Genomic DNA, 19,207 nt, shown 5'->3' with positions numbered 1-19,207 from the left:
AGGGAATTAAATGCAGCATCTCCAAGTTTGCAGATGACACGAAGCTGGGTGGCAGTGTTAGCTGTGAGGAGGATGCTAAGAGGATGCAGAGTGACTTGGATAGGTTGGGTGAGTGGGCAAATTCATGGCAGATGCAATTTAATGTGGATAAATGTGAAGTTATCCACTTTGGTGGCAAAAATAGGAAAACAGATTATCTGAATGGTGGCCGATTAGGAAAAGGGGAGGAGCAACGAGACCTGGGTGTCATTATACACCAGTCATTGAAAGTGGGCATGCAGGTACAGCAGGCGGTGAAAAAGGCGAATGGTATGCTGGCATTTATAGCGAGAGGATTCGAGTGCAGGAGCAGGGAGGTACTACTGCAGTTGTACAAGGCCTTGGTGAGACCACACCTGGAGTATTGTGTGCAGTTTTGGTCCCCTAATCTGCAGAAAGACATCCTTGCCATAGAGGGAGTACAAAGAAGGCTCACCAGATTGATTCCTGGGATGGCAGGACTTTCATATGAAGAAAGACTGGATGAACTGGGCTTGTACTCGTTGGAATTTAGAAGATTGAGGGGGGATCTGATTGAAATGTATAAAATCCTAAAGGGATTGGACAGGCAAGATGCAGGAAGATTGTTCCCGATGTTGGGGAAGTCCAGAACAAGGGGTCACAGTTTGAGGATAAAGGGGAAGCCTTTTAGGACCGAGATTAAGAAAAATGTTTTCACTGTAAATCAGGGGAGAAAACACACCCTTGTCTAACACCTCTCTTGATTTTCATAAACTGACTCACTTCTCCATCTATTCTTACAGCAGCAGTTTGTTCCCAGTACAGATTTCTGATTAGGCAGAGGTCTTTCAAATCTAGATCTAGAGTTTTCTGTAATATTTCAAATACCTTATTGTGCTTCACTTTATCAAATGCTTTTGTGTAGTTGATAAAACAAACAAATCTTTTTGCACTTGAATAGCTCATTCTGATAGTATCCTTAACATCAATATTGCATTTCTTGTACCTTTGTCTTTCACAAAACCACATTGTTCTTTACCTATTTCAGCTTGTATCTTACTTTTAGCTCTTGTCATCAAAATTCTTAGAAGTATCTTGGTGATATGACTCATTAAACTTATGGTCCTATGTAATTCACATTCTATCGCTCCAGGTTTCTTAGGAAGAGTGATAAATATTGATTTTCTCATCTCTTCTGGTATTATTATCATTAAATGTCAATGATTAAATCAGTAAGTTTTTCAATTCCATAATCTTCAAGGGCAATAATTTGTTCTGTTACTAATTCATCAGAACCTGCTGCCTTTCCTTTCTTCATCTTATTTATTGCATTACAAACTTCAGATTTTAAAATACTTGGACCTTCAATGTTAATTTCTCGTTTTTCACCTCGATCATCTTCAAACAATTCCTGAATATACTCAGTCCATCTGTTCATAATCTCACCTTTTTCCCATGATAATGGTACCGTCCTTTGCTTTCAAACATCCACCTGAAGAACAGAGGAACTTTCTACCAGTGATATTCTTGATTTGTTGATGTAACCTTTTTGGATCAGTATTAGGGATTCTTTCTATTTGCTCACACTCCTGGTTTAACCATTCTTCTTTGGCTTTTTGACATAAGCTTTTAACTTTTTTTTAATCCAAGGATTTATATTCTATAGGATTTGCTTCCTTCCGTCTTCTTTCTTCCATTAGATTTTTGATTTCATCTGTCATCCATTTATTTTAAAGTTAAAGTCTGTCCCGAGCCCTGTGGCCCATCAGGCCGATGTTTCTGTGGCGAGAAGCGACTGAGAGTACAAGACTCCCGCCCCCCAGATAGGACGCCAGTCTATCGCGAGGATACCATTTGCCAGTACCCATTTTCAGCTGGGTGGACTGGAGCAGTGTGTGGTTAAGTGCCTCGCTCAAAGATACAACACACTGACTTGGCCGAGACTTGAACCCACGACCTTCAGATCGTGAGCCCAACGCCCTAACCACTTGGCCACGCGCTACACTCATCTATTTATTCTTTGTGCTTTTTTCTTTTTTAGGAATCACTGACTTTGCTGATTCTACCAAGGCATCCTTTAAAGAGTTAAATTTCATTTATACATGATTGCTATCATCTTCAACAGATTCTATTTCTAGACTTTGAAATCTATTCCTTACTTTAATTGTAAATTTTTGTCTTAAGTTTTCTTCTTTAATTAATTGCAAGTAGTCAAGGGATTGTTCAGGTTTTTGCTTTAGCTTTTTTAAGTTTTACTTTTACATGACATACTACCGGGTTATGGTCACTACTACAGTCTGCACCTGGATATGTTTTGCATTGAGTCACTGAGTTTCTAAATCTTTGGTTTATAGTAATAAGGTCAATTTGATTTCTAGTGTTATCACCTGGACTTTTCCAGGTCCACAAGCATCTTGAATGGTTTTTAAAGTAGGTATTCATAATAACCTGCTTATTCATTTTGCACCATTCTACCCATTTCTCACCTCTTTCATTTCTTTCCCCTAGTCCAAATTTTCCTGTGGTATTTCCATCAGCACCTTGTTCTACTTTAGCATTTAGATCTCCCATGACAATAACATGTTCATTGGATAGGTGCTGGAACATGTCGGAATAGAAATAAAACACTAATTTATTCTTGTGGAACATCCCATACTAATGGAGTAGGAATTCTTATGGATGAAAACATGGCAAAACGTGTTTTAGGACATTGGGAGTGTTCCTTGTTAGATTCAGAGGACAACCATTTGATTTAGCAATTATACAGGTATATGCTGACTACAGCCTATTTCATTATGAGCCTCCAAGTAGCCCAAAACCACATCCTTAACAATCGACTCCAACGTCTTCCAAACCACTGAGATCAGACTAATTGGCCTGTAATTTCCCTTCATCAGCCTCTCTTCCTTCTTGAAGAGTGGAGCGACATTTGTAATTTTTCAGAAAACTGGAACCATTCCAGCATCTTCCCTCCCATCCTATCTTTCATTCCATGGTCAATAGTCCTCTTATTAAACTGTTCTTCAGTATTGTTACTTACCCCTCCCATCACCTCTCAGCTGCTTGCATCATTCCCACTCTCCCACTTTCTTCACCTGCCCGTGGTCCCCCTCACCTGGATCCAGCTAATCAAACCACCAACTTTTGCACAATACCTCACCCACCCCAACTTTAAAAAAAAAAGTATGCTGGTCATCTCCCCTTTCTTTCTAGTCTTGATGAAAGATCTTGTCTAAAAATTGTCTGTTTCCTTGCTCAGATGGTGGCTGACCCAGGTTCCTGCAGCAGTGCATGTTACTTCTGAAATATCCCCTTTCTGAAAAGATGGCTTTCCCTCTGCCATAGTCAATGGAACTCTCACATACATTTCCTCAGGTTCCCATGTCTGCTCTCACTCATGACCAAACTGAACAGAGGAGTTCCCCTCATCCTCACCCTTCACCCCACCAGCCTCATCTAGCATACTTCACTTTGGTCAGCTCCAATGGGATCTGACTAGCTAACATCTTCCCATTTTCCACAGGGACCACTCTGTGATTCCAAGGTCTGCTCAGCTCCTTCTAACACTTCCCTCTGCCCAGTACCTTCCCCTGCAACCATGGGAGGTGCAACAACTGTCCCTGCACTCCTCTTGTCAGCACCTTCCAGGGACCTAAACACCCTTTCAGGTGACAGAGATTCAAGTGCACTTCCTAAATCTAGTCTACTTTGCTCACAGTGTAACCTTCCACACACGAGTGAGACCAAGCATAGACTAGTGATTGCTTAGAAGAGCACCTACACTCTGTCCACAAGGACCATTAAGCTTCCTCCTACAATTCCCCTTCCGCTCTCTTGCAGCCTTCCCCAGTGGAAGGCAAGCATACTACAAAACACCTCATCCCATTTAGATAGCTTACAGCCCAGAGGTATAAGCAATGAATTTTCTTCCCCCCCCCCCCCAGTAACTTTGTTCCCTTCCCACTTCACTAGCCCACCTGAAGTATTTTTGTTTGATTGCCTTTTCCACCCCACATTCCACCTATTCCACCTGCCCACTCACATAATTACTGAAGTTTCTTCTCCTTTAGCCCATCTTTCCCATCTCATCAGGGCCCATTTCCATCATCCCTCCCTAACCTGGTTCCATCATCTGCCAGGCTGTCTTCACCCTCCCTTTCAGCTCCATCTGCCATTCCCTCCCCCTTATATTTCCACCTATTAACTATCAGTTTGTCTCAACATTGTACTTTTCCCTCCACTTCACTGACCAATCTACTTCCACTCATGTTTTACCCCCCCCTCACCTTTGCTCTTATGCACCATCTTCCCTCTGTACACCAAATCCTGATTCACTGTCTCAGTTTGAAATGTCAATCATCCTTTTGCCTCCACAAATGCTGCCTGACCTGCTGAGATACTACAGCAGTTAGTTTTTGCTCCAAATTTTAGTACCTGCAAATGTAGTCTTGTTCAATGATATCCTGCCAAATGAGAATATAATCACCTACTCAGAGCCAGTCACAGTCAGGGCATCACCAGTAATAACTTCTCTGCCCATACCTCTGGTAACACTCGTTTACTATGGTTCCTCACCTACATGCTGACCCTCAACACTGGATAGCAGATGACGCTATTCAGATGTTCAAAGCTCAATGCAAACTATCAAAGTACATAGATGTTACCATATTCTACCTTGAAATTCATTTTCTTGCAGTCATCGACAGGAAAAGAAATAAGACCATGAGATACAGGAGCAAAATTAGGCCATCTGGCCCACTGAGTCTGCTCCGCCATTCAATCACGGCTGATCCTCATTTATTCTCCTCCTCCTCAACCCCAGTTCTCGGCCTTCTCCCCGTAACCTTTGATGCCATGTCCAATCAAGAATCTATCAATCTCTGCTTTAAATACACCCAACATCCACAGATGCATGTGGCAACAAATTCCACAAATTCACCACCCTTTGGCTGAAGAAATTTCTCCACGTTTTTAAAGTACGCCATCTATTCCGAGGCTGTGCCTTCTTGATAAAGACTCTTCCACCATGGGAAACATTCTTTCCACATCTACTCTGTCCAGGCCTTTCCACATTTGAAAGTTTCAATGAGATCCCTCCTTACTCTTCTGAATTTCAGTGAGTACAGACCCAGAGCCATCAAATGTTCCTTGTATGATAACCTTTTCATTCCTGGAATCATCCTTGTGAACCTCCTCTGGACCTTGTCCAATGCCAGCAGATCTTTTCTAAGATGAAGGGCCCAAAACGGTTTACAATACTCCAAGGTGAGGCCTCACCAGTGCCTTATGAAGCCTCAGCATCACATCCTTGCTCTTCTAGACCTCTGAAATGAATGCTAACATGGCATTTGCCTTCCTCACCACCGATTCAACCTGCAAGTTAACCTTCAGGGTGTTCAAGGACTCCCAAGTCCCACCGCATTTTAGATTCCTGGATTTTCTCCCCGTTTACAAAATAATCCACACATTTATTTCTACTACCAAAGTGCACGACCATACATTTTCCAACATTGTATTTCATTAGCCACTTTCTTGCCCATTCTCCTAATCTGTCTGAGCCCCTCTGCATCCTATCTGTTTCCGCAACATTACCTGCCCCTCCACCAATCTTTGTATCATCTGCAAACTTGGCAACAAAGCCATTTATTCCATCATTTATATACAGCATAAAAAGTGGTCCCAACACCAACCCCTGCAGAACACCACTAGTCACTGGCAGCTGACCAGAAAAGGATCCTTTCATTCCCACTCACGGCCTCCTACCAATCAGCTAAAGCTCTAACCTTGTTAGTAACTTTCCTGTAATACCATGGCCTCTTAATTTGGTAAGCAGTCTATGTGGCACCTTGTCAAAGGCCTTCTGAAAGTCCAAATACACAACATCCACTTCATCCCCTTTATCCATCCTACTTGTAGCCTCTTCAAAGAATTCTAACAAGTTCATCAGGCAGGATTTTCCCTGAAAGAAGCCATGCTGACTTTATACTATCTTGTCCTGTGTCACCAAGTACTCCATCACCTTATCCTTAACAACTGGCTCTAAACAAAGATTAACAATCACCAATTGAGCTGAGAACATAAGCATAAACGGCCCTTGAAATAAGTCTGTTTTCAAGAAGTACTGAATGAAGTGATGAATGCAGTTATCCATGCCAAGTTCAGGAGCCTGATAGTTGTAGGGTAATAACTGCTCCTGAATTTATTGGTACAGGACCCACAGTTTCCGTATCTCCTGCCTGAAAGTTGTAGTGAGAAGCAGGTAGGGCTTGGGTGGTGGGAGTCTGAGGATGGATGCTGTTTTTTTTTTTTTTTTTTTAAATGGCAGTGCTCCATGCAAGTGTACTCAATGGTAGGGAGGGCTTTGGCTGTGTCCACCATTTTCTGCAGCCTGTTCTAGACACTAGAATATTACATCACAGTACAGGCCCTTCGGTCCTCGATGTTGTGCCAACCCATATATTCCTTTAAAAAAAGTACTAAACCCACACTACCCCGTAACCCTCTATTTTTCTTTCATCCATGTGCCTGTCCAAGAGGCTCTTAAATACCCCTAATGTTTTAACCTCCACCACCAACCCTGGCAAGTCATTCCAGGGACCCACAACCCTCTGTGTAAATAAAAAAAAAACTTACCCCTGCTGTCTCTCCTAAACTTCCCTCCCTTAACTTTGTACATATGCCCCTCTCAAGTCCCCTCTCATCCTTCTACACACCGAAGAGAAACATAGCAACATAGAAAATAGGTGCAGGAGTAGGCCATTCGGCCCTTCAAGCCTGCACCACCATTCAGTATGATCATGGCTGATCATCCAACTCAGAACCCTGTACCAGCCTTCCCTCCATACCCCCTGATCCCTTTAGCCACAAGGGCCATATCTAACTCCCTCTTAAATATAGCCAATGAACTGGCCTCAACTGTTTCCTGTGGCAGAGAATTCCACAGATTCACCACTCTCTGTGTGAAGAAGTTTTTCCTAATCTCAGTCCTAAAGGGCTTCCCCTTTACCCTCAAACTGTGACCCCTCGTTCTGGACTTCCCCAACATCGGGAACAATCTTCCTGCATCTAACCTGTCCAATCCCTTTAGGATTTTATATGTTTCAATAAGATCCCCCCCTCAATCTTCTAAATTCCAGAGTGTACAAGCCTAGTCGATCCAGTCTTTCCTCATATGAAAGTCCTGCCATCCCAGGAATCAATCTGGTGAACCTTCTTTCTACTCCCTCTATGGTAAGAATGCCTTTCCTCAGATTAGGGGAACAAAATTGCACACAATACTCCAGGTGTGGTCTCACCAAGGCCTTGTACAACTGCAGTAGTACCTCCCTGCTCCTGTACTCAAATCCTCTTGCTATAAATGCCAGCACACCATTCGCCTTTTTCACTGCCTGCTGAACCTGCATGCCCACTTTCAATGACTGGTGTATAATGACACCCAGGTCTCGTTGCACCTCCCCTTTTCATAATCCACCACTATTCAGATAATAACGTTTTCCTGTTTTTGCCACCAAAGTGGATAACCTCACATTTATCCACATTAAATTGCATTAAAATGAATTTGCCCACTCATCTAATCTATCCAAGTCACTCTGCATCCTCTTAGCATCCTCCTCACAGCTAACACTGCCTCCCAGCTTCGTGTCATCTGCAAACTTGGAGATGCTGCATTTAATTCCCTCATCTAAGTCATTAATATATATTGTAAACAACTGGGGTCCCAAGCACTGAGCCTTGCGGTACCCCACTGGTCACTGCCTGCCATTCTGAAAAGGTCCCGTTTATTCCCACTCTTTGCTTCCTGTCTGCCAACCAATTCTCTATCCACATCAATACCTTATCCCCAATACCGTGTGCTTTAAGTTTGCACACTAATCTCCTGTGTGGGACCTTGTCAAAAGCCTTTTGAAAATCCAAATATACTACATCCACTGGTTCTTCCCTATCTACTCTACTAGTTACATCCTCAAAAAATTCTATGAGATTCGTCAGACATGATTGCCTTTCACAAATCCATGCTGACTTTGTCCGATGATTTCACCGCTTTCCAAAAGTGCTGTTATCACATCTTTGATAACTGATTCTAGCATTTTCCCCACCACCAATGTTAGACTAACTGGTCCATAATTCCCCGGTTTCTCTCTCCCTTTTTTAAAAAGTGGGGTTACATTAGTCAACCTCCAATCCTCAGGAACTAGTCCAGAATCTGATGAGTTTTGAAAAATTATCACTAATGTATCCACTATTTCTTGAGCTACTTCCTTAAGCACTCTGGGATGCAGACCATCTGGCCCTGGGGATTTATCTGCCTTTAATCCCTTCAATTTACCTAACACCACTTCCCTACTAACATGCATTTCCCTCAGTTCCTTCATCTCACTGGACCCTCTGTCCCCTACTATTTCCGGAAGATTATTTATGTCCTCCTTAGTGAAGACAGAACCAAAGTAGTTATTGAATTGGTCTACCATGTCCTTGCTCCCTATAATCAATTCACCTGTTTCTGTCTGTAGGGGACCTACATTTGTCTTAACCAATCTTTTTCTTTTCACACATCTATAAAAGCTTTTACAATCAGTTTTTATGTTCCCTGCCAGTTTTCTCTCAATCTTTTTTCCCTTTCCTAATTAAGCCCTTTGCCCTCCTCTGCTGAACTCTGAATTTCTCCCAGTCCTCAGGTGAGCCACTTTCTCTGGCTAATTTGTATGCTTCTTCTTTGGAATTGATACTATACCTAATTTCCCTTGTCGGCCACGGGTGCACTACATTCCCTGATTTATTCTTTTGCCAAACTGGAATGAACAATTATTGTAGTTCATCCATGCAACCTTTAAATGCTTGCCATTGCATATCCACCGTCAACCCTTTAAGTGTCATTTGCCAGACTATCTTAGCTAATTCACGTCTCATACCTTCAAAGTTACCCCTCTAAGTTCAGGACCTTTGTTTCTGAATTAACTATGTCACTCTCCATCTTAATGAAGAATTCCACCATATTATGGTCACTCTTACCCAAGGGGCCTCTCACGACAAGATTGCTAATTAACCCTTCCTCATTGCTCAATACCCAGTCTAGAATAGCCTGCTCTCTAGTTGGTTCCTCGACATGTTGGTTCAAAAAACCATCCCGCATACATTCCAAGAAATCCTCTTCCTCAGCACCTTTACCAATTTGGTTCACCCAATCTATATGTAGATTGAAGTCACCCATTATAACTGCTGTTCCTTTATTTCATGCATTTCTAATTTCCTGTTTAATACCATCCCCAACCTCATTACTACTGTTAGGTGGCCTGTACACAACTCCCACCAGCGTTTTCTGCCCCTTAGTGTTTTGCAGCTCTACCCATATCAATTCCACATCCTCCCGGCTAATGTCCTTCCTTTCTATTGCGTTAATCTCCTCTCTAACCAGCAATGCTACCCCACCTCCTTTTCTTTCATGTCTATCCCTCCTGAATATTGAATATCCCTGAATGTTGAGCTCCCATCCTTGGTCACCCTGGAGCCATGTCTCTGTGATCCCAACTATATCATATTCATTAATAACAATCTGCACTTTTAATTCATCCACCTTGTCCCAGCTATGCTGACCTTGCCTCTTACGACTTGTTTTCCAATCCAGGCAACATCCTGGTAAATATCCTCTGCACCTTCTCCATAGCTTCCACATCCTTCCTATAATGTGGTGACCAGAACTGAACACAATACTCTAAGTGTGGTCCCACCAGAGATTTGTAGAGTTGCAACATGACCTCTCTACTCTTAAACTCAATCCCCCTATTAATGAAGCCTAGCATCCCATAGGCCTTCATAACTATCCTATCAACTTGCGCAGTGACCTTGAGGGATGTATGGATTTGAACCCCAAGGTCCCTCTGTTCATCCACACTCTTAAGTGACCATTAACCCTGTACTCAGCCTTCTGGCTTGTCCTTCCAAAACACATCACCTCACACTTATCCAGATTGAACTCCATCTGCCACTTTTCTGCCCAACTCTGCATCCTGTCTATATCCTCTTGTAACCTTCAACAACCTACAGCCCTATCCACAACTTCTCCAATCTCCGTGTCATCAGCAAACTTACTCACCCATCCTTCCGCCTCTTCATCCAGGTCATTTATAAAAATAACAAAGAGCAGGGGTCCCAGGACAGATCCTTGTGGCACTCCACTAGTCAACGACCTCCAGGCAGAATACTTTCCTTCCACTACTACCCTCTGCTTTCTTCCTGTAAGCCAATTTTTTATCCAAACTGCCAAGGTTCCACTGATCCCATGCCTCATGACTTTCTGGATGAGTCTCTCATGGGAGACCTTGTCAAATGCCTTGCTAAAATCCATGTAGACCACATCTACCGCCCTATCCTTGTCAATTTCTTTTGTTACCTCTTCAAAAAAAACTCAATTAGGCTCGTGAGGCATGACCTTCCCTTCACAAAGCCGTGTTGACTATCCTTGAGTAGACTGCACTTCTCCAAGTGCTCGTAGATCCTATTCTTAAGAATCCTTTCCAATAGTTTGCAGACTACCAACGTAAGACTCTCCGGTCTACAGTTCCCAGGATTCTCCCTATTACCTTTTTTAAACAAGGGAACTACATTTGCCATTCTCCAATTCTCCGGCACCTCCCCTGCAGCCAAAGAGGATTCAAAGATCATAGCTACTGCTCCAGCAATCTCTTCTCTCACTTCCCACAGCAACCTGGGGTATATCACATCCAGCCCTGGCGACTTATCATCTTGATGTTTTTAAGATGATCCAACACTACTTCTTCCTTAATCTCCACGTTGTCCAGCACACAGGCATGTTCTATTTCGATCTCACCCTGATCAAGGTCCTTTCACAGGGTTTTCTGGACAGGACCTACAGCAAGATCGTTATACCGAAGATACCAGAAGGGGGGGGGGGGGGGCGACGATGAGGAAGGGGTGGATGCTTGGAGTACAGGAGACCCCGAAGGATGTACCTCTTGATAACAGTTTCACCCTCTTGGAAGCTGTCGGGACAGAAGACACTGCCAGTCTGAGAGGCGGACAGGTCTGCGAGTCAAAAATTGGCGCTGAAACAAAGCCAAGGAGACAGAAGTCAGGCAGAGCCATGGTAGTAGGGGACTCCATAGTGAGAGGTACAGAAAGGGGTTTCTGCGGCAACAGGCAGGATTTAAGGATGGTGTGTTGCCCCCTGGTGCCAGGATCCAGGACATCACAGACCGATTGCAGGGCATCCTCAAAGGTGAAGGTGGACAGCCGGAAGTGGTGGTGCATGTCGGCACAAATGACGTCGGGAGGACGAGGAAAGAAATTCTGCAGCGTGACTTCAGAGAACTCAGAAAGCGGCTGAAAAGCAGGACCTCCAGGGTGGTTATCTCCGGTTTGCTTCCAGTTCCTTGTGCTGGTGAGAGCAGGAACAGAGAGATAGGGGATCTGAATGTGTGGCTGAGGAGCTGGTGCGGGAGGCAGGGATTTAGATTCTTGGACCACTGGGATCTGTTTTGGGGTAAGGATGAATTGTACAGAAGGGACAGATTGCATCTTAACAGACAGGGGACCAGCATTCTGGTCGACAGGTTTACCACTGCTACACGGGTGTGTTTAAACTAAGTAGTGGGGGGAAGGGGACGAACTGGAAATATAAGAACGGAGTTAAAAGGGAAAGAGAAAATCAGTTAAGAAAGACAACAGAATTAAAGGGGCAGAAAGCTCAGGAAGGGATCGGAGAGTATGGCCAAGTGCAATAGGAATTAATGTGAAAGGTGAGGGGAGTAAAAGTATTACTTTAAATGGATTAGAAGTATTATATATGAATGCACGGAGAAATAAAGTGGATGAGCTTGAGGCTCAGTTGGAAATTGGCAAGTATGATGTTGTGGGAATAACAAAGACATGGCTGCAAGAGGACCAGGGCTGGGAAATGAATATTCAGGGATATACATCCTATCGAAAGGACAGCCAGGTTGGCAGAGGGGGTGGGTTGGCTCTGTTGGTGAGGAATGAAATTCAGTCACTTGCAAGGGGGAACATAGAATCAGGAGATGTAGAGTCAGTATGGATAGAACTGAGAAACTAAGGGCAAAAAGACCCTGATGGGAGTTATCTACAGGCCCCCAAACAGTAGCCTGGATATAGGGTGCAAGTTAAGTCAAGAGTTAAAATTGACATGTCGCAAAGGTCATTCTATGGTTGTTATGGGGGATTTCAACATGAAGGTAGACTGGGAAATTCAGGTTGGTACTGGTCCCCAAGAAAGGGAGTTTGTGGAATGCCTCAGAGATGGATTCTGCATCAGCCAATCCTGCCCTTCCTCCAGCCAAGTTTCAGTAATGGCCACAACATCGTAGTTCCACGTACTGATCCATGCTCTAAGTTCATCCCCTTTATTCCTAATACTCCTAGCGTTGAAATAGACACATTTCAACCCCTCTAACTGGCTATATTTATGTTTTGTCCCCTGCCTGTCCTTCCTCACCAACTCAGAACACATATCATCAGGCAACACACAAAAAATGCTGGTGAACGCAGCAGACCAGGCAGCACCTATAGGAAGAGGTACAGTCGATGTTTTGGGTCGAGACCCTTCATCAGGACCAACTGAAAGAAGAGATAGTAAGAGATTTGAAAGTGGGTGGGGGAGGGGGAGATCCAAAATGATAGAAGACAGGAGGGGGAGGGATGGAGATAAGAGCTGGAAAGTTGATTGGCAGAAGGACTGTCTGGGGCCCCGAATGGTAGTGAGGGAGGAAGTGTTAGGGCATGTGTAGCACTTGTTCCACTTACACGGATAAGTGCCAGAAGGGAGATCAGTGGGAAGGGATGGGGGGGGGGGGGGGAAGAAAACAAATGGACCAGGGAGTCACGTAGGGAGCGATCCCTGTGGAAAGCTGGGGGGGGGGGGGGAGAGAAGAGGAGGGAAAGATGTGCTTAGTGGTGGGATCCCGTTGGAGGTGGCAGAAGTTACGGAGAATTATATGTTGAACCCGGAGGCTGGTGGGGTGGTAGGTGAGGACAAGGGGAACCCTATTCCTAGTGGGATGGCAGGAGGATGGGGTGAGAGCAGACATATGTGAAATGGGAGAGATGTGTTTGAGAGCAGAGTTGATAGTGGAGGAAGGGAAGCCCCTTTCTTTAAAAAAGGAAGACATCTCCTTCGTCCTGGAATGAAAAGCCTCATCCTGAAAGCAGATACGGTGGAGACGGAGGAATTGTAAGAAGGGGATGGCATTTTTGCAAGAGACAGGGTGGGATCATGTTTGCTGTTGTGTGCTGGGGCAGCAGGCTGAGGGTGGCAGACACCAACAGAATCAACAAACTCATTCGTAAGGCCAGTGATGTTGTGGGGCTGGAACTGGACTCTCTCACAGTGGTATCCAAAAAGAGGATGCTGTCCAAGTTGCATGCCATCTTGGATAATGTCTACCATCCACTACATAATGTACTGGGTGGGCACAGGAGTACAATCAGCCAGACTCATTCCACCGAGATGCAGCACAGAGCGTCATAGGAAGTCATTCCTGCCTGTGGCCATCAAACTTTACAACTCCTCCCTTGGAGGGTCAGACACCCTGAGCCAATAGACTGGTCCTGGACTTATTTCATAATTTACTGGCATAATTTACATATTACTATTTAACTATTTATGGTTCTATTACTATTATTTATGGAGCAACTGTAACAAAAACCAATTTCCCCCAGGATTAATAAAGTATGACTATGACTATGAAGATGAATAGTCCAGATAGCTGAGAGAGTCTGTAGGCTTATAGTAGACATCAATAGATCAGCTGTCTCCAGAGATAGAGACAGAAAGATCAAGAAAGGGGAGGGAGGTGTTGGAAATGGATCAGGTAAACTTGAGGGCAGGGTGAAAGTTGGAGGCAAAGTTAATGAAGTCAGTGAGCTCAGCATGCATGCAGGAAGCAGCATCATGTCCTTGTCCTTCTACCCTAATCTCTGCACTCACATTCTGATTCCCATCCCCCTGCCAAACTAGTTTAAACCCTCCCCAACAGCTCTAGCAAACCTGCCTGCCAGGATATTGGTCTCTCTTCAGTTCAGGTGCAGCCCGTCCTTTTTCTACAGGTCAGACCTTCCCCAGAAGAGATCCCAATGATCCAGAAATCTGAACCCCTGCCCCCTGCACCAACTCTTCAGCCACGCATTCATCTGCCATAACTTCCTGTTCCTACCCTCTCTGTCTTGTGGCACAGGCAGCAATCCCGAGATTACCACCGTTGAGGTCCTGCTTTTTAACTTCTTTCCTAACTCCCTATATATTCCTTCTTCAAGACCTCATACCTACTCCTATCTATGTCATGTTCTATTCCTGGTCATCAGTGTTTCCGTATCAGGCAAGCAACTAGGATACTCTCCATTGAGAAACTTTTATAGATTCACAGTTGTTGGTGACATGCCAATCTACAGAAACTTGTGTGCTGGTTCCAGGATAGATCCTCAACGTTGATATCAAGAAATGAAAAGTTACTGACCCTCTCAAGCTTTGTTCCCTTAATGTGGGCTACTGAGAACTTAATTTTGCATCACTCTTCACCATAGAAAACACCTGCAATATGCCAGAAATTCTTAAGTCTCGGGGCAGAAGCGAGTGCAGTTACTACTACCAAGGAGACAGTGGTTAGGAAGCTGAAGGGTCTCAAAGTACATAGGTCACCTGGACCAGATGGACTACACCTGAAGAGATTGATTAGTAATCTTTCAATAATCACTAGATCCTGGAATGGATCTGGAGGACAGAAAAATTGCAATGCTACTTCACTCTAAGAATGGAAGGAGGCAGAATAAAGAAAACTGAGGGCCAGTAAGCCTGACCTCAGTGGTTGGGATGATGTTGGAGTTCATTATTAAGAATGAGGTTTTCGGTACTTGGAGGCACATGATAAAATAGGCCAAAGTCAGCATGGTTTTCTTCAGATCTGTTAGAATTCTTTGAGGAAATAACAGGCAGCATAGATAGTGAAGGCTGGAAACTTGGATTTTCAGAAGACCTTAGACAAAGTGCCACACTCAAGGCTACTAAACACAGTAAGAGCACATGATATTACAGGAAAGATTCTAGCATGGATAGAAGATTGGCTTACTGGCAGGAGGCAAAGAGTGGGAATAAATGGGGTATTTTCTGACCATCTGCAAGTGACTAGCATGTTCCACAGGGATCAGTGTTGGGACCACTTTTCACATTATATATCAATGATTTTGATGATGGAATTGATGGCTTTGTGGCCAAGTTTGCAGATTATACAAAGATAAGTGGAGGGGCAGGTCTTGTTGAGTAAAAGGGAATCTGCAGAAAGACTTCAACAGATTAGCAGAATGGGCAAAGAAATGGAAGATGGAATATAGTGTATGGTCATGCATTTTGGTTGAAGGAGTGAAGGTGCAGACCATTTTCTAAATGGGGAGCAAATTTAGAAATCAGAGGTGCAAAGAGACTCGGGAATCCTCATGCAGGATTCCCCAAAAGGCAATTTGCAGGTCGAGTAGGTGGTGAGAAAGGCAAATGCAGTGTTAGCATTCATTTAAAAGAGGACTACAATATAAAAGGATGTAATGCTGAGGCTTCATAAGGCACTGGTGAGACCTCACCTTGAGTGTTGTGAGGCATTGGTCAGACTGCAACTGGAATATTGAGAGTAGGTTTGAGCCACTTATCCAAAAAAAGTTGTGCTGGTATTGGAACATCCAGAGGATGCTCCTGGAACAAAACAGTTTATGTATGATGGCTCTAGTGCCTGTACTTGCTGCAGTTCAGAAGAATGCCAAGAGATCTCATTGAAACCTAGTAAATATTGAAAGGCCTAGACAGTGGATGGGGAGAGGACAAGTCCTATTGTGGGCGAGTCCAAGGCCAGAGGGCACAACCTCAGAAAACAAAGATCCCTTTAGAATAGAGATGAGGAGGAATTTCTTTAGCCATAGGGTGCTAAATCTGTGGAATTCATTAACACAGATGGCTGTGGAGGCCGAGGCGTTGAGTATATTTAAAGCAGAGATTGATAGGTTCTTGATTACAAAGAAAAAGTCTGCAGATGTTGGAAATCCGAGCAACACACAAAACACTGGAGGAACTCAACAGGCCAGACAGCATCTATGTAAAGAAGTACAGTTGACGTTTCAGGCCGAAACCTTTCGGCAGGATTGGAGAAAAAAGCTGAAAAGTAGATTTGAAAGGTGGGAGGAGGGGAGAGAAATGCCAGGTGATAGGTGAAACTTGGAGGGGGAGAGATGAAGCAAAGAGCAAGGAAGTTGATTAGGGAAAGGGACAGAAGGCCATGGAAGAAAGAAGAAAGCAGGGGAGGAGCACCAGAAGGAGGCGGTGTGCAGTGAAGCTAACAAGAGAAAGAGACAAGGGGATGGGAAATGGTGAAGTGGGAGCAGAGGCATTACCAGAAGTTTGAGAAATCAATGTACATGCCATCAAGTTGGAGGTTACCCAAATGGAATACAAGATGTTATTTCTCCAACCCAAGTGTGGCTTTATCACAACACTGGACGTGGCCATGGAATGGACATATCACAATGGGAATGGGAAGTGGAATTAAAATGGGTGGCCATTGGGAGATCCCACTTGTTCTCCTAGTCTCCCAATCTACGTCGGGTGTCACTGATATACAAGAGGCCACACTTGGAGCACCGAACACAGTATATGACTCCAACAGACTCACAGGTGAAATGTCACCTTACCTGGAAGGACTATTTGGGGCCCTGAATGGTAGTGAGGGAGGTGGTGCAGGGGCAGGTGAAACACTTATTCTGCTCGCAAGGATAGGTGCTATGAGGGAGATCAGTGAGGAGGGATGAATGGACAAGGGAGTTGCGTTGGGGGTGATCCCTGTGGAAAGCAAAAAGTGGGGGTGGGGGAGGGAAGATGTGTTTGGTGGTGGGATCCAGATGGAGGTGGAAGGTTCTTGATTAGTAAGGGCATCAGAAGTTACAGGGAGAATGGGGTTGAGAGGGTTAATAGATCAGCCATGATGGAATAGTGCTGCAGATTTGATTAAGCGAATAGCCTAATCCTACTCCTTTGTCTTATGGCTCATGCACCCTGGCTTCTTCCTCCTGTAGTCAATAATCAGCTCTTTCATTTTGTAGATGTTGAGTGCGAGACTGCTGTCATCATCATCATGTGCCATGCCCAGTTTGAGCTTGGACTGCCATGGCCCACACATTCCTGTTTCAGGTCAAGTGGATCAATTCATTGGTATCCATTTCCAATTTGCTGGCTGCTGTCTCCATCATCAATTGTCTTCATCTTCCTCTTGCTTTCTTCCCTCCAATCTTTCCCATATTTACTATGCAGTCTAACTCCTCTTTCCTAATCACATGTCCAATGAAGTTACGTTGCCTTTTCATGATCTCATACATTATTTCTCTGTGTTTGCTCTGTTCATGACATCCGCGTTAGATATTTGTTTCTTCCATGATATTCTTTGCATTCTCCTCAAAAACCACATCTCTGCTGCTTCAATTTGTTTCCTCATGTTACTAGATATTGTCCAACATTCTGAGCCGTATAACATAACTGGATAAACATAGCATTTCAGTACTCTAAGGTGGGTTGTCATGCCTAGCTTAGTATTGGTCAGTATACTCTTCATTCTTGTAAAGGTGTCTTTTGCCATACCTATTCTTCTTTTGATGTCCATGTCACACCTGCCATCTGATGTCACCCAGCTTCCTAAGTAGCAAAAGTTCTGTAATTGTTTTATGTCTGATGATGCTGTGGCATCACCTAACCAGCTTTTCAGTCTCCCTCTTGCCATCATATCCTAACTTGTATCAAGGTCTATGCTCACAGAGCTGTTCCGAATTCCATATAGCTCATCCTGGTTTTCAAATTTCTCCATGTTACAATACCCACCCCCTTCCCCCACAATATCCCAGCAATCTCTAAACCTAAATCACTATTCTCCAATCTTAGAAGCTTGCTCATCTTCTATTAAGGGAGCGGCTGCACTCAAGGCAGGAACAGCAACAGTACAAGCCACTACCTAAAAATTTATAAAACAGGAAATACTGAAAATAATCTTTAGATCAGGCAACATCTGTGGAAAGAGACAGAAGGTAAAATTTCAGTTTTGAAGACCTTTCACAGCTGGGAAATAAAAGTAGTTTCCTTTTTAAATTGGAGGCTGTGAGGAGGGACAGATAAGACAAAGGAAAGGATCGGCCAGGGCCGCTCTGGGGATGAGCTGTAGATGAAGCCATCCTATTGATGACAGCAAGAAATAATACCAAAAAAGGAATTTGAAAACTGCAAAATGTAGAGCTACACAGTTCCTTTGTGTTCTTTCCAACTGCCTTTAATAACCTCTTAAGCAGATGAAAGCATCTACTGCCAATTCCCGCAACAGATGCGCCATCTCTAGACCAATCTTATAATCTTCACTGCACACACCCTATGGCAAATACAAGCTATCTGCTGGTACAGCATTATCCATAGAGGAAAGGAACTGCCAACATTTCAGGTCAAAACTCTACATCAGGATGCAGTGGAGAGGGGAGATGGCCAGTATAAAGACAGGGAATGGGACCCTTTTGAAAACTTGTGAAAATATTTATAGGTCACATCCCACATTTATTCTAATCTATTCTACTAGCTACATCCATAAAGAGCTCCAATTACATGTGATGTTCCTTTCATTAATCCATGTCAATCATTCAATCTTCTATTCTTCTCTAGGTGCTCCATTATTAAATCCATTTTAGATCCCAGACTTTTCCCTACTAATAACATCATGCTAATAAGTCAGTAGTTCCAATTTTCTCTCCTTCAAAAAGTACGATATTTGTTAGTCTGCAATTGCTAGTAACCAATAACCTCTCTAGTTACTGAGCCTGTATATTAAATCCACAATGAAACTCAGTAAAGCATAGTCACAATCTTTAATTAAGTACTTATTTACAAGCAAATTAGCAGACTGATTTTTGACCAACACCTAGGCAGCGCACAAAGCGAGCCCAAAGCTCTTCAGCCAAACACCACCGTTACATGTACAATAATGTAGACGTTAATTAATAAAGTTATTCAGGGTTCCGATCTACCACGAGTGCAATCAGCCGCTTAAAATATGCCGAACAAATGTGGCTGGATGTGTCTGAATACTGTACTGCAGGTTTGCACTAGTAGACAATGAAAGACGGACCCACCCATTGGTCTGGAACAGGGCCATTTCATGAATTTTGAGTTGGTCAT

General features: G+C 43.7%; 1 protein-coding gene across 4 annotated transcripts in view; it reads right to left on the bottom strand.

Moving 5' to 3' along the window:
- The window catches only part of jpt1b (Jupiter microtubule associated homolog 1b), a 71,470-nt gene that overhangs the window by 51,142 nt on the left and 1,121 nt on the right, over nt 1-19,207 (bottom strand). The window lies entirely within an intron of this gene.

Source organism: Mobula birostris, chromosome 24 (assembly GCF_030028105.1).
Source record: "Mobula birostris isolate sMobBir1 chromosome 24, sMobBir1.hap1, whole genome shotgun sequence".
NCBI classification, from domain to species: Eukaryota; Metazoa; Chordata; class Chondrichthyes; order Myliobatiformes; family Myliobatidae; genus Mobula; species Mobula birostris.
This window is presented reverse-complemented; position numbering and strand designations above follow the sequence as displayed.